This window comes from Notechis scutatus, chromosome Z (assembly GCF_049901735.1).
Source record: "Notechis scutatus isolate UNSWTSFEM ecotype Mainland chromosome Z, rNotScu1.2, whole genome shotgun sequence".
Taxonomy (NCBI): domain Eukaryota; kingdom Metazoa; phylum Chordata; class Lepidosauria; order Squamata; family Elapidae; genus Notechis; species Notechis scutatus.
In genome coordinates this window covers 31,686,600-31,700,625 of record NC_142025.1, presented here as the reverse complement: position 1 = coordinate 31,700,625, position 14,026 = coordinate 31,686,600, and the positions used below count along the sequence as shown (strand labels likewise).

General features: G+C 36.4%; 1 protein-coding gene across 5 annotated transcripts in view; it reads left to right on the top strand.

Moving 5' to 3' along the window:
• Positions 1-9,386: 9,386 nt before the first annotated feature.
• CREB5 (cAMP responsive element binding protein 5) overlaps positions 9,387-14,026 on the top strand; it is a 262,831-nt gene continuing 258,191 nt past the window's right edge. For 3 of the 5 annotated variants that reach the window (XM_087946882.1, XM_087946879.1, XM_087946883.1), the window contains exon 1: positions 9,492-9,660. The gene's annotated coding sequence lies outside the window, so the exon portion shown is untranslated. Of the gene's footprint in view, positions 9,661-14,026 lie in introns of all 5 variants that reach the window. The other 2 variants (XM_026673604.2, XM_087946881.1) reach the window with 2 other exon arrangements.

The window sequence follows — 14,026 nt, the reverse complement described above, 5'->3', positions numbered from 1 at the left end:
CAGTGTGTCCTTTGAGTACTTTTAATACTTTTTTTTCTTGTACTAAAGTACAAAGGCTTCTAATGATAAAACCCACCCAAAGTTTAATTTGACACTTGTATGCCTTTGTATCACTGCAGTCTTTGGGTAACTCAAATGCTCCTTTCTCAACCCATGTTTCTTTTGCCATCAGAATGATTCAATTCACTTTCTACAATTCTCTCACAGAATAGGTCCTCTTGAATTTAACTTGCAACTAAGTTAACTAAGAGGTGTGCATAAGTCCACAATCGTGCCTACTGTCCCTGTCCTATTGTCCCCAGTAGTTTATTCTTTAAACATGGGCAAAGCAGTTTAAGTCGTGGTCTGAATTTTACCTTCATTCACTTATACCTTTTGTCAAGATAAGAACTCGTTTCAAAATGTGAGCATCACCCATAATTTGGGGACAAATTGATTTGCAAAAGAACGGATCACTGTAGCATTGCATTTAATTCAAGGCTGGCAAATATCTTTCCACATATTTAAACACACAATTGTGGAAGAGAAAATGAGGCAAAATACATCGAACTTATTGGAACAATTTTCTTTTCTGAATCAAAGCTGCACAACTTTCAGTGGCTCAAAGCCACACTAGGCTCTGTGTGGTAGGCCACACTCCAAAATCAGGAGTAGTCAGCATTAATTTTAGAACATGGTTTAGACATTTTAAGGGGATAAATTAATGGTTCAAGTATTTGCAATGCACAGAATACTCACTGAACACTTGCTCCCTAATTTTCCCAGGATTAGAAAAAGAGCAAAGAACAACCTTAAATTTTGGGCTTAGTTATGTGAGGAGGGCATCTAGGACACCACATACAGACTACCCCACATTTGCAGTCTTATCCTATACTGGATAGTATAGTATTATCCTATATTATCTTATCCTATCCTGGTGATCAATTATTCCCAAACAATAATTACGTGAAGAATTGTTAACCAGATGGCTAATATATCTGGGAACTCTTGAAATCTGAGGTTGGTTTTGGTATTGGATAGTTGAGAAAAGACTAATTCTAAACATGATGGTAGATCAGGTGAGAACAGTTCCTTAATTCATACATCACATTAATTGTTAGTTAGTGCATAGTTCACTAAATATATCATAAATGGGTAAGTTCATGCAATGTATTAAGTCAAAACCAACAATCACAAATTAGCTTATCATCAGTCATAGTAACAAATTATTATTGGTTTAATGGATCCATCACATGTATAGAACAAGATCAAAACATTAAAATGAAGCAATCTTGGGAGTATGGTGACAGGAGGTATATAGTAAGAATCATCTTCAACATTCTATCTTCAACATTCTACAAATGATGGAAGTTAGAAAGGGCACATTAACACAGTATTCTGCAGAAATTAAAAGAAAAAACTGTGCCAAATAAAATTGAATAGCTGAAAGATAGCATTTACTTTCTCTTGAAATCATTTTGAGTTTTTGTATTTACGATTTTAGATAGAAGAATCCAATTATAAACACAATCTGGTTTATACAAGAATTATAGCAATCTCATTCATATTTTTAAAAAGTAATAGGCAGAATATCAATTGCTAGAATATCTAGACTTTGATTATATTTATCTCTTCTTCTTTAAGCATTCTGTTTGGAATGTTCAAGCATACTATTCCTACTTCTGCAGCATGAGTAAACTATGTGAGTAAATTTTCCTTATTCAACAGGATATATTAATACACTTACTCATTAGATAAAGCATAAGTCTAGTAATTTTTTGAAAGTCCTTTGTACTATTGGTCCAAACCACCAAAATCAAACTAAATATTTTCCCATAAACTTGGTGAACATGAAGTATTTCAATTTCTTATTGCTACTATTAGCAAACTGATATATTCTTCCCTTCAGATCATAGCCATAACACATTCAACATAACAAGCAGGATGAACTGACAGACTGAATGTAGTATCTCACAATTTATGTGTACATATTATCTCTGTGATCATATTAACTTATTTATTTTTAGTCATCAAATTTAGACTGACTCCAAAGCAACTCTGGGTGGCTTATATTAAAAATAAGAAAAATAAAAATAAGCTAGCAGAAAGAAAATCCCATACATCTGGTAAAATACACTTCCTTAACCAACAGGACTCCACACACACCTTTCCCTGGGGGCTGGGAGGCTTGCCAAACTGTTGAATCTTCTAAGGACACTTGGGGCACCACCATTTCAGCAAGTGGAATCAAAGGCCATGTAGGTTTCAGAATCTGAAAACCTTATTTTTCTCTCAATTGAAATAATTAAGTAATTGGTTGTACTACTACCCATCCCCTATAATTTTCAATTCTATTTGCTTTCTTAGAATTTCAAACCATTATCTTGGTGTGGCTACAAACTTGGTTGCCAAAATCCAGATGATCATTTAGATGTTATTAGTTCAATAGTACTTATATGCATTTTGATCTGATAACTCTAGGAGATGGTGACTAAATAGGTGGCACAAAGGTATAATTTTTGCTACCATCTTTGAATTATTTTTATTATATTCCAACAAGTTGGGTGTTGATTCTTAGCAACCACATATGGGCTGCCTTAAATATGAATTAATAACAGAGAGGAACTTTGCTACTAATTGTGCTAATTTCTACTCTGTTGCAAACTGATTAAGGGAGATCTAAATCCAATATGTCTATGAATAGAATGGATATTTATTCATTTAAAATTGTGTGCCACTCATGGCATCTATGTAGTCCATTTAGAATACAGATTCATCTAGAATACAGGGTGGTATGTGCTCGCAATGTTGTAGTCTTGGCACAAGCTAACTTATAACTTGCTTGCTTTTTTACTAATATGATTAAATACTATTTCAATCTACTAGGGCTCCAAGTATTATATAGTAATAAATAAGCAGTAGAAAGGAAAAAGTGGGCTCAGTCAGGATCTTGCTAAACTTTTCCCTTCACCATAGCTACAGCTTTATTTCATTTCATTTTTTATTTATTTGATTTGTCAATCTCTTTCAAGATAATTGGTATAAGTATAAACATGAGTAAGATTACAGGAAATAGGTATGAATAAATGGGGACAATAGGACAGGGACGGTAGGCATGATTATGCACGCCCCTTACAGACCTCTTAGGAATGGCGTGAGATTAATAGTGGATAGTTAAGGTTAAAGGAGTGAGGTTAGAAGATGTAACAACAGAGTCAGATAGTGCATTCCAGGCATTGACCGCAATGTTGCTGAAGTCGTACTTTCTGCAATCAAGTTTGGAGCAGTTTACATTGCGTTTGTATCTGTTGTGTGCTCTTGTATTGTTGTGGTTGAAGCTGAAGTAGTCATTGACTGGTAGGACATTGTAGCAAACAATTTTGTATACTAAGCTTAGGTCAGACCATTTACCAATGATAAATCATAGCAAATTTGCATAGAAGGTTATCAGACCATAAAGGGTCCTATAGCTACTCTTGTTTTTAATACAATTTTTTTACACCTTTTATTCTGCTGTTGTGGATTATTACACAAAAGCCATCTTTCTGAGATGGCAGCATTGACCATGAAGCCCTGCCCCTTTGCATGTATGTGAGAGATCCTAGTGCCCCTCATATTACACTTTCACCAATGGAGGACTTGGCAATCAATTCAGAGCATTATAACCTTAGATACAAAATTTTGTATAGTGTAAGGGGGAAAAGTTGATAATTGACTTAACTAACGGCAATGATTCTGAGTTTGAAGGTTATGTCAACTCTGGAAATGTTTACAATTGTTATTTAAATTTATTAAAATACATATATTAAAATTTAAATTTGGCACAGGACTCTGGCTGGCTAACAATAAATTAAAAATAATAATAAATACAAACAATTTAAAAAGATTAATAATAATAATAAAGTACCACAATGTGCTTAGGTTCAACCAGTACCCAGACTTACCTAACAACCTGGCCTAATTCCAGGCCAAGACTGAAGTCCTCAGTGTATTTTGAAACATCAGCAGGTCGAGGGCACCTGAATTTCCAAGTGCTCGTGTACTGTTCCATGGAGCTGGTGCCAAGACGGATATCATGCCACTTCAAAATTCTCACCTGACTGTTCTTTTCTACTTGAAGGCCATCTCTGTACATAGAGAAGGGAGATTAACTGTGTTACCATTTTCAGTAAATTTTACTATTTATTTAAACTTTACTATATTACTAATTGTACTTTATTTAAATTTTACTATTTTCATAGGTTTTAAAGATATGTCTTAAATAAGGAGAAGTAATATCCTTACATAATACATAATAGAAAGGAAATAAAATGGAATCATTTGTCATTTTGAGTCAGGCATACATAAACCCTTTTCAGAAGATTAAGATTATCCTAAGTGTATAACAATTGAACCTATTCAACATTAACACCTCTGTTTCACAAATATAGATTTTTCTGTCCATCCAAACAGCATACATGCCTTTCATTCTGATTAGAATATATATATATATATATATATATATATATATATATATATATATATATGTATGTATGTATGTATGTATGTATGTATGTATGTATGTGTGTGTGTTTTCTTAAGTTTTCGCGGGTACTTACATGTATGGCCTTCAGCTTTGTTCGGGTATTTTCCCACGTCATAGTAGTGGTGCTTTTAAAGTTGTAGCAACGTTTCAGCAGAATCTCATCTGCCATCATCAGGCTTTTGTATATATATATAGAGAGAGAGAGCTCCAGAAATCTGATTCTAAAGGTAAATGGACAAACACTCAAGAAAGGCATTTACAAGATAATTAACATACGTTGGCGCTCATTTGCATAAGCAGGAGTTGTTGGCTATCTTTTTAATGTAAAATATAAGTATCTGCACAAGGGAATGTTTAAACTGAGAAATATTGTAGCAAGAAGAAGATAAAAGAAAGTTAAGAAATGTTGTGCAGTAGAGTATAATCAGCTGCTCAAAGTTGTGGTGTGAAAATGGGCCCATGCAAAGCTTTGTGTTTCAACAATACGTTAAGAGAAGCACACTCCTGAAGCCATTTTACTAAATTACGTGATTTCTTTGTTTTGACCAACAAGAACATACTCATTACTTTACTTTGCTTTACTTCTCCAATCTCTTCCAATAGCTTATGGAAAATGCAATGTAGACACAAACAATTCTTCTGTTGGAACTATAGGCTGAAGATAGCTAACAGTTCTTCATTCACCTATTTTCCCCACAATCACCCTTTGAAGTGAACTGGGCTGAGAGGGAGTCACTGGTCCAAAGTCACCCAGCCGGCTTTCATGCCTAAGGCAGGATTAGAACTAACAGTTTCCTAATTTCTAACCTGGTGCCTTAACTATGACATCAGACTGGCCCTTGTACATTGTATATTTATAGTGCACTGTATTTTAGATTAATATTAATATCTGAATTAAAAATTCAATTAATGTATAAATTAATATTAATAGATTAATTAATTAATATTAATATTGTAGTTTAAGCCCACACCCACTGAGGTTGGAATTTTATCTGGTCACAATGAAACAAAAAAAAAAAACCACCATGATAGTTTTGTTTCGAGCAAAGGCTTTGCTTTGGTCTGCAGCAGAAAAATATCTTAGATCAGTCCTATGTCTACTGGATATCTCAAAATCAAAATATGATAAGCCAATCTTGATTTCTCAGGGGAAATTACTCTTGTTAGTTGTCTTGAGGGATCCTGTGCCTTTCCCAGAAATATTGCTGTTACTTTAGGACTGGGATTTATGATTTCAAATAAATGCTACTTTTGTAGTCTATTAAAATGAAAAGACAATAATCCAACATATGGGCAGGCACACACTGCAATCTTGCTTTGATCATAGCTGACATAATATAATCATAATCTATGAGGAAGAGTATTTAGCAATATTACAAAATAGTGTACAACTTTGATGACAATATGTCTCTTCTAGTTATGGATTGGGATGGAACATTCTTATGGAAATTTTATTTATTTAAGATCTAACAAAATGTTATTAAACACTTCAAGTATAAAACAATGTTAAAAATAAGAAATAATAACACAGAACGTTCAGAAAACCCTGAAGCAATTAATAGCACAAGAAAGGCCGATTATTTCAAGCTGTAGCTACTATTAAAAATGTAACAATTCTATTGGAAATAGCTGAACTTTAATTACCTAGAAAAAAATAAATAAGCCCCAGAGCAGAGAAGAAATTTAAATTTCTAGCAGTTGGGCGATATGAGTTCTGTTTTCCATTTATTGTATAAATAACATTTTAGCATTGAATGTTGTTCTTGTTTCAGTCCTGTGTCATTTAGTGACTGCTCACAGTTACAAGGATGATGAAAAAGTAACCTTATAATCTTCACATTTCTGACCACCTCAGGTATGTAAAGCAAATGAAAGCAGAAGTAAGATAGTAAGCACAGTTGTGGCTTCACTTAGTGACCACTTCATTTAACAATTGTGGGAAACAGAACCTATTGTTTTTACAGAAACTATGAAAACATGCTATCCTGTGAAGAAAATACATTGTATATTTCTAATCTTGTGAGCTAGGTTGAAGCTTGGAAACTGTATGTAGGAACTAGGATCGAAGGCCTCTGCTACTCTAAAAACCGGTCTTAACTAGATTTGCTGATATGATAGGTACTCTAGAAACAATCCCTTGGAACCAGCACCACAAAAGATAATTTGTAAATAAGGGCAAGAGTCGATAGAATTTGAGTAATGGGAAATGTGATTAGAGGCGGGAAATAATATATTCACTTTGGGTGCTTCCGGTAGATTGTGATGTCCTGAGTACTAAGCCAATGAGGAAAAAGTGGGAGGTAAATTTGAAACAGCAAAAGGGAATATAAAGGAAACATATTCATGATTTAAGGTGTGTCTACTGTACCTGCGTATGTGTGGTGCACCCTTTTTGCAAAGTAGTAAATAAAATTACCATTGTTTTTTCTTGGGAGTTTTGGCAAGCTGGTGATTCCAAAACTAGACAACGAATCCCACATTAGCCAGTCCCAATTGTGGTAGCTCAGTGTGGACTACCTGTATATGTGAAAATTTTCCCATTATCTGCCTTATTGGAAAAATAAAGATCAACAGCTGCCTAATACTTAATTTATCTTGATGAGATGCAAAAGTGACAATAACTTTCTCACTCTTGTCTCTTTTTGTGAATTTAGTAGCTCCTTAAAGCTCCAAAAGAGATTTCTGCACTTGCATATTTATATGCACAAAAGCCTCTTTTGCTTCCTGGATATACTGTAGTTAGTTACAGCACAGCAAAGCAATTACAGTGGAACTTTGTTTTATGGATCTGCACATCGTTGCAGGTAGTCCTTGACTTATGACCACAATTGAGCCCAGACGTTACATTGCTAAGTGAGAAATTTGTTAAGTAACTTTTGCCCCATTTTACAACGTTTCTTGCCACCTTTGTTAAGAGAATGACTGCAGTTGTTAATAACACAGTTGTTAAGTGAACCTGGCTTCTCTATTGACTTTGTTTATCAAAAGGTTGCAAAAACAATCACATGACTCTGGGACACTGCAATCCTCATAAATATGAACCAATTGTCAAGCATCTGAATGTAAATCACGTGACCATGGGGAGGCTGCAGTGGTCTTAAGTGTGAAAAATGGTCATGTTACTTTTTTCAATGATGTTGTAATTTTTAATGGTCACTAAATGAAGTCGAGCACCACCTATACTTAGTTTTCCTTGTGAACAAAATACTGTTAGTACTTCGACCTGCAGAAGAAGAAGGAAGAAACTTCCTTACCACAGTACATGTTACACTGCTCTTCGACTACCAGTCAGGAGAGACAAGGCCTTAAGAAGATGCACTGGTTCTCAACAGCATGTTCTGGAACAAAAATTAAAGTACTGGTCTTTATCTTTCATGTCATTAGGCAAAATATGTCCAAGGCAGCATCTCCAAAATGTTTTACCTTTTCACCATGGCTATGAAATGAGGTGGAAGATAGTTAGGCCTTCTTGGTGCTTGGGCCTTCTTCGTGTACAGAAATGTTAAGCCAGAAAAGAAGTTTAGGCCTGACTTCTAGTGAGGCAAGTGACCTGACACTGCATGTGGGGTTGAGATGCAGTCAACCAGGAAGCAGTACCAGAAGTGCTTGTTCTGGTAATTTGTATAGGAAAAATAGGCAATTTGGCTTTCCAGGCCTCAAAATAGTTTGGGTAGGCAACAAGAAGGTGTCAGGAAAAACTATTCAGTTTTAAAATACAAGCCCAAAGTAATGTGGGGTTACATTAATTCCAACTGTTTCATTGGGCTTCTATTCAAGAACTTTAGTTCTACTCGTTTTAGTCAGAAGTGACTCCCACTGCATTTAGTGGGATAAACTTCCAGGAAAATGATTTCCAAAGTATTGCCCAATGTTAGTTCTTCTGACTTTAGATGTTACCAAGGAAAACCAGCTTAAGAAACTTCATGATATAATCTTTCCCTGGAATGTTTCCATGAAATTGTCTTTATCAAAACAAGCAAAGATTTGAACAACAAAAAATAGTTGTAATTTGATGGTGATGTTTTGTGTGCATGTATGTACGTGTGTATGCTTGAATTGTTTTACGACGTTCTGTTTCACTAATACTGCACATGTTTTATGTGCCTAGTTGCTTGAAATTTGCAGGTTTAATTTTACATGCATTATTAATCCCAGGGCTGCAGGTTGCATATCCTAATTAAATTACTGGTATCTTTTTAAAGAAAAAAATATGTTTAAGACATCAACAAAGCTGTTTGCAGACCTTGAAAAGTAGCAACAGGATTAAGTGGCCAAAAGGACCCTGCACTGCACTAGAACATTTGCAAAATGTATCAATTTATCCTATACTGTTCCCCTCCATCATTAGCTCTGAAGTTAACATTACTTAATGGTTAATTTCTGAAAAGAAAATAATTTTCATAACCCTCATTGCTTATATTTATGTGATACAAGCATGCTGAGAAATGCACTCTCTATACCTGGTCAGAGATCCCCTTTTTTGGTTTTAGACCTCAGCTGGAGACTTTCTTGGACCCAAATAAAACCTGAACCGATCACTTCAGAACAGCAAAAAAAAGGAGGAACTATTTCGCTGCCTTTACGAAGTGAATTGGGACGCATCCTGAGACTGGGACAGTCCCACATACTGGGAAGGGCAGAGGTGTGATTCAGTGTCCAGCAGCTTCCTTCTCCCAAACTCAGCAAGTAGATTTTTCGCAGGCTGATTCACAGAACGGATGGCAGCGTCCTGTCATCCTCGGTGCAAAAAGTCTTGCTTGCGCCGCTCCGATTTTACAGTCAGTCCTCCTCCGGTTGCCTGCATTGTGGCTGGCTGGAGTAGAGTGGGCGGGGGCGGGGTCCGCCTGGAACACGCCTCTCTCGCCTCCGCCTCTTGATTCTCTCGAGCGGGGACCGCAATGATTTAGAAGTTCAGGAATCCCACGTGACGTCACGAAGGGTGATGTAATGCTTCTCTAAATAGAACGTATTGTAACCTTCTCAGTCCAACGTGGTTCCTTCACTCAGACTGCTGATCCCTTTCCTTCTTACACTTGTTGGGTAAGTCCCTACAAATATTGAACTGTTTTGAGTTTTTTTCCAATCAACTTTATATTGCATTTGAAAACTCGCTTTTCCGGAGGATCCCTTAAAGTTCTGGCTTGCAGAGAATGGTGGTAGGTGTTTGTTTTCCTTTAATCCAGAACGTGTGTGCAATCAACGCACAGACAGGAGAGCAAAGGGGGGAACGTGAAGTGAAGCTGGAGAGTAAGCGAGAGAAAGTGCGATCCCGACAAAATAATCTGATTGTTGTAAACGGTACTTGCTATATGTTTAATTTGGCGGCTGCGTCCGAGATTTTGCTTGACTGGGTACAAATTAATGATTGATAGTGACTTACTTTCACTTGGGGAATGAAGCGGTCGTATCTGAGGCAGACGATCCGGCCCGTCAGCGCATGACACTAGATGGAAAGTGAGTGACTCGCTCCGGGAAGATGCGGAACGGTGTAGATCTGTGTCCAGTCCGTCTGCCCGGTGCAGTAGCCCCGATCATTTGTTATTAATCGGAATGGAGGGGGGAGTAAAATGTTTGGGACGTGCCTATTTAAAATGATGCGTGGGCATTCAGATATTTAGACACTGAAGCAGCAGCTACAGAGGGAATCTTTGACGATATCTTTTCCTGTAACTGCCAAACACAGACATTAGTATACAAAAGTTTGAAAACTTAACCAGAAGGATATCGGAATATGTCTCCGCTCGCGCGTGTTTTTCGTTGTCACTGAATTACAGTCTCCTCTCCCCTCAAATTTGCCGGGACTTCTGAACTTAAAGAAGCCTTATCCAGTTTTGCTTAACTACGATCGATCCCTGCTTGAGCTCTGGATGCGCGTTCTGTATACGTTCAGGACATTGTCTTCTCAGGCATGTGGTCTCACGGACCCTGTCACTTAGGAAATGTCACCAGAATGGCCCAAATCAGCCTCCGGACCAGCTCGGAATGTCTCGCTTCCGGAGCTTGAGGCACTTTTGTTCCGCTTTTTCTCAGGGACCTTAAATATAATGTCGGGTTAACAATAACAACCTGGGTGCCCGAAGTCCTATCTGCAAGGAACTTGCAGAGAAAGATACAAATTAGACTTGTACTTCTCTCTTTCTCACTCGTCCTGCCTGCTCCGTAACACTTTTCTTTTTTTGGTGGAATGACAGCACTAATGTCTTGCGGCTGCGTTTTCTAGCTGCGTCCTTCTAGTACTTCTCCGCAGCGCGAAAACTTTTAAACGTCGTTTCGCGAGTTCAAGCAAAGAAGACTCGGACAGGAGAAGTTTCAGCAAGAGTTGTTGGACTAAAAAAAAAAAAAAAGAATGAAAGAGGCCGTTGCTTCTCCACTTCGTCACGACACCATTCCATCTCCAGTCCTCATATGGTCCTCTCCTGTTTTTTTTTTTTTTTTAAAGTAATATCACCAAGGATTCGTGGTATGTATATAATTGTTTGATAGGTGGCTGCATCGCTATGTTGCGCCCCGCTCCCTTATGTCGCCCCCGCCCTGTCTGACATTATCTTTGGGAGTCAGAGTTGGCTCCTGGACCATTACGTCATTCTGCAGGCTAGTAAGAATGTGTTAAGAGGTTCGGATATTGGGGCAGTTTTTGGGAGGGTCAGGCTAGAAATCCTAAAGTCCTGCCACCTAGCTTGAGATGACCAGCGTGACCCCTTCTTTCCAAGGTTCTTTGCATTCTCAGCAGACGTCTCTCTCTCTCCTCCTCCCCCCGCCCCAAGTTTTACTGGGAATGGGAAGACTCTACCTGCTTAACTAAACTTGCCACTAGCATTCTTGAAGCTCAGCCGCACGGGGTGATCGTAGGAATCAGGGTCTTGGACAGGACGGAAGATCGAAAGGAGATGCATGTCTCCGGTCGCCCGGAGCTCCAAGGAGGGTGATAAGTGAGTAACTTGAGCGTCCTTTTAAACCAAACCTTATGAATAAGAATCTCCATTCCTTGAAAAAATAATGTGGGTTTCTTTTTTGTGGGTGTTTTAACAATAGTTCATCACGGATTCTTCTCATAATAGCCTTGAAGTTGGATCCTACACACCTTTCATAGAGGACTGAGACAGAGAATATTAGAGATTACACTGGAACCAATTCTGAAGAAAATGTTCCTTCTTCAAAAAAAAAAAAAAAAAAAAAAAAAGCTCCCAAGGGGAAAAAAATCTATATAGATTCATATATTGTCTGGACTGGATATGTTAGTGAAAATTTTGTAAACCTATATACTTTATTACACATGCTGGTACAAAATCTCTATAGTATACTGTAGTATAGTAGTATACAGAGGTAGTAGAGCATAGTGAATAGTATAGTATATAGTAGTATAGTAGTGTAGCGTATTATAGTGTAAAGTATAGCATAAAGTGTAGCATTAGTGTATTGTATTGTATTGTATCATATCGTGTCATATATAGTATATAGTATAGTATAGTACAGAAAACAAATACTATTTACCAGTATTAAAAGTGAAAGGCTGCCCAAATTATAACAGGCTATGCTATGATTGGGGAAGTGAGAGAGAAAATAAAATTTGCTTAAGTTTCTAAAGTTCTCTTTGGAATCTGTCACTTTTATACCCAAGATTCAATTTTCATGAAGAATTTAAAACAGCCAATACTGAGTGAATAAGGGGAGGAGGTATGAACTGAATTCCTTCTTTGGGTCTTTTTTATCCCTATGCAGGTCGCAAAGCCCCAGAGAAAAGTGTGATTAATGATCAGTGATAAGTGATTAGTGGTTTTATTCAAACTGTTACCTCTGACCAGAAGCACACATCAGAGGATTAAGAGACTCTTTTAGATAAATGCTCATTAGTGGAAGGGGAAAATCAAAGATAATAGCCAAGCATAAAGAGACAACATTCTAGGAAAATCATTCCTGTCTTTCGAATAATAAACTCAGTTCAGAAAAAAGCACTTTGATTTAAAAGTTGCTTTTATCTTGTAAATCCAAGTTGGATGTATAAGTCCACTGGGCTATTATAACCTTGATTTTCCCATATCCATGGGACATAATCCTAGTTGTGATATTTCTTTCTTCATTTGGAGAAACAATTGAGATCTTGAAACCAACAAAAATATTCCCAGGTTCAAGGTATCTGCTTTAAACATAGGAGGAACTTTCTGTTAGTTAATTTAATAATACAATACACTACTGGAGGACTTTACTTCTGAATTATGAATGAATCTAAACATGCAGATGTTTGCTAGCAGGTTATATCCTTCAGTGCTTAGAAAAAAGTATTTTTCTTAGGGCCAGTTGCTCTTTATCAGCCCAACCTACCACACAGGATTGCTGTTCTAGAGAAAATAGGAGGAGGAAGGGGTATTTTGTGTCTTCACTGCCTTGAGTTGCAGTATTTATAAAAATAATAAAGACAAGATAATAAATGTAATTATTGTTTACACTTCTTAAAATAATATTATTCCACGTGAATTAAATGCTCCTGGAAAAATAAACTTCGCCCCTTAAAGAACTACTATAGAGGAAGTAAAACAAGACCTTGAGTAACATAATATAACAGCTACTTTCAACTGAAGAACACAAATAATGTAGATTCTCCATTTCACTTTTGCTATTTGGAGATACATTTTAAAAAATGGTATGTGGGGGACTGGTGTGAATGTCAGGGGTGGCGGGGAGAAAAATAAAATATAGAACTCTATCTCAATAATGGATCAATCCATCACCTATAAGTGTCTGCTGCTTCCTAGGCTCTTCATGTTTTTTATACTAAATAGTGTTTGTCACTTAGTATACTTCTTAAGTCTTTATTTGGATTGACACAGTGGAATTTAAGGAATAACATTGATTGTATTAAGCAAAAAGGAGGATAATTGCCTCTCATTTCTAACTTTGTTAAAAACATTCAGATTGTACCTTTTAAAAAGTTATATAACCATATGTTTCCAATAATAAATGCAATATTAAGAACCATCTAAAATATTAATGGGGCCATGCTACTGTTGCCTGTTAGATAAATTAATCTGTAGAGCCAATGGGGTTATGCAGAGATAGTAAAAACAGCACTAAACTCAAATCAAAATTGAACTTTTATAACTGAACAACACACACAAACACATAGACACACATTTGTGTGTGTGTGTGTGTGTGTGTGTGTGTATGTCTATGTCTATATCATATATATCCTACATATTCATATACGACATATATTAAATATCTTTTTGTGAGATTTTATATATCTATATATAACATGCAAAAACATATTTAATGGAGAAACGGCCTTTTGAAAATCTAGTATTACCAAAATATATAAATGAACATATTGTTTCATTGTACCCCATATCCTTTTGAGCCTTGTTCATGTTCTTCAAGATAAATATTCATAACTTCACACTTTAAAAATTCCTATATTCCATTATCACATAAAAATATCCAGAGAACAAAAACTAATTGATATTCTCAGATGCTTGTCAAGAGTAGTTCTATGTGAACCTGTTGAATTGGTCCAAAATTAGAACACTT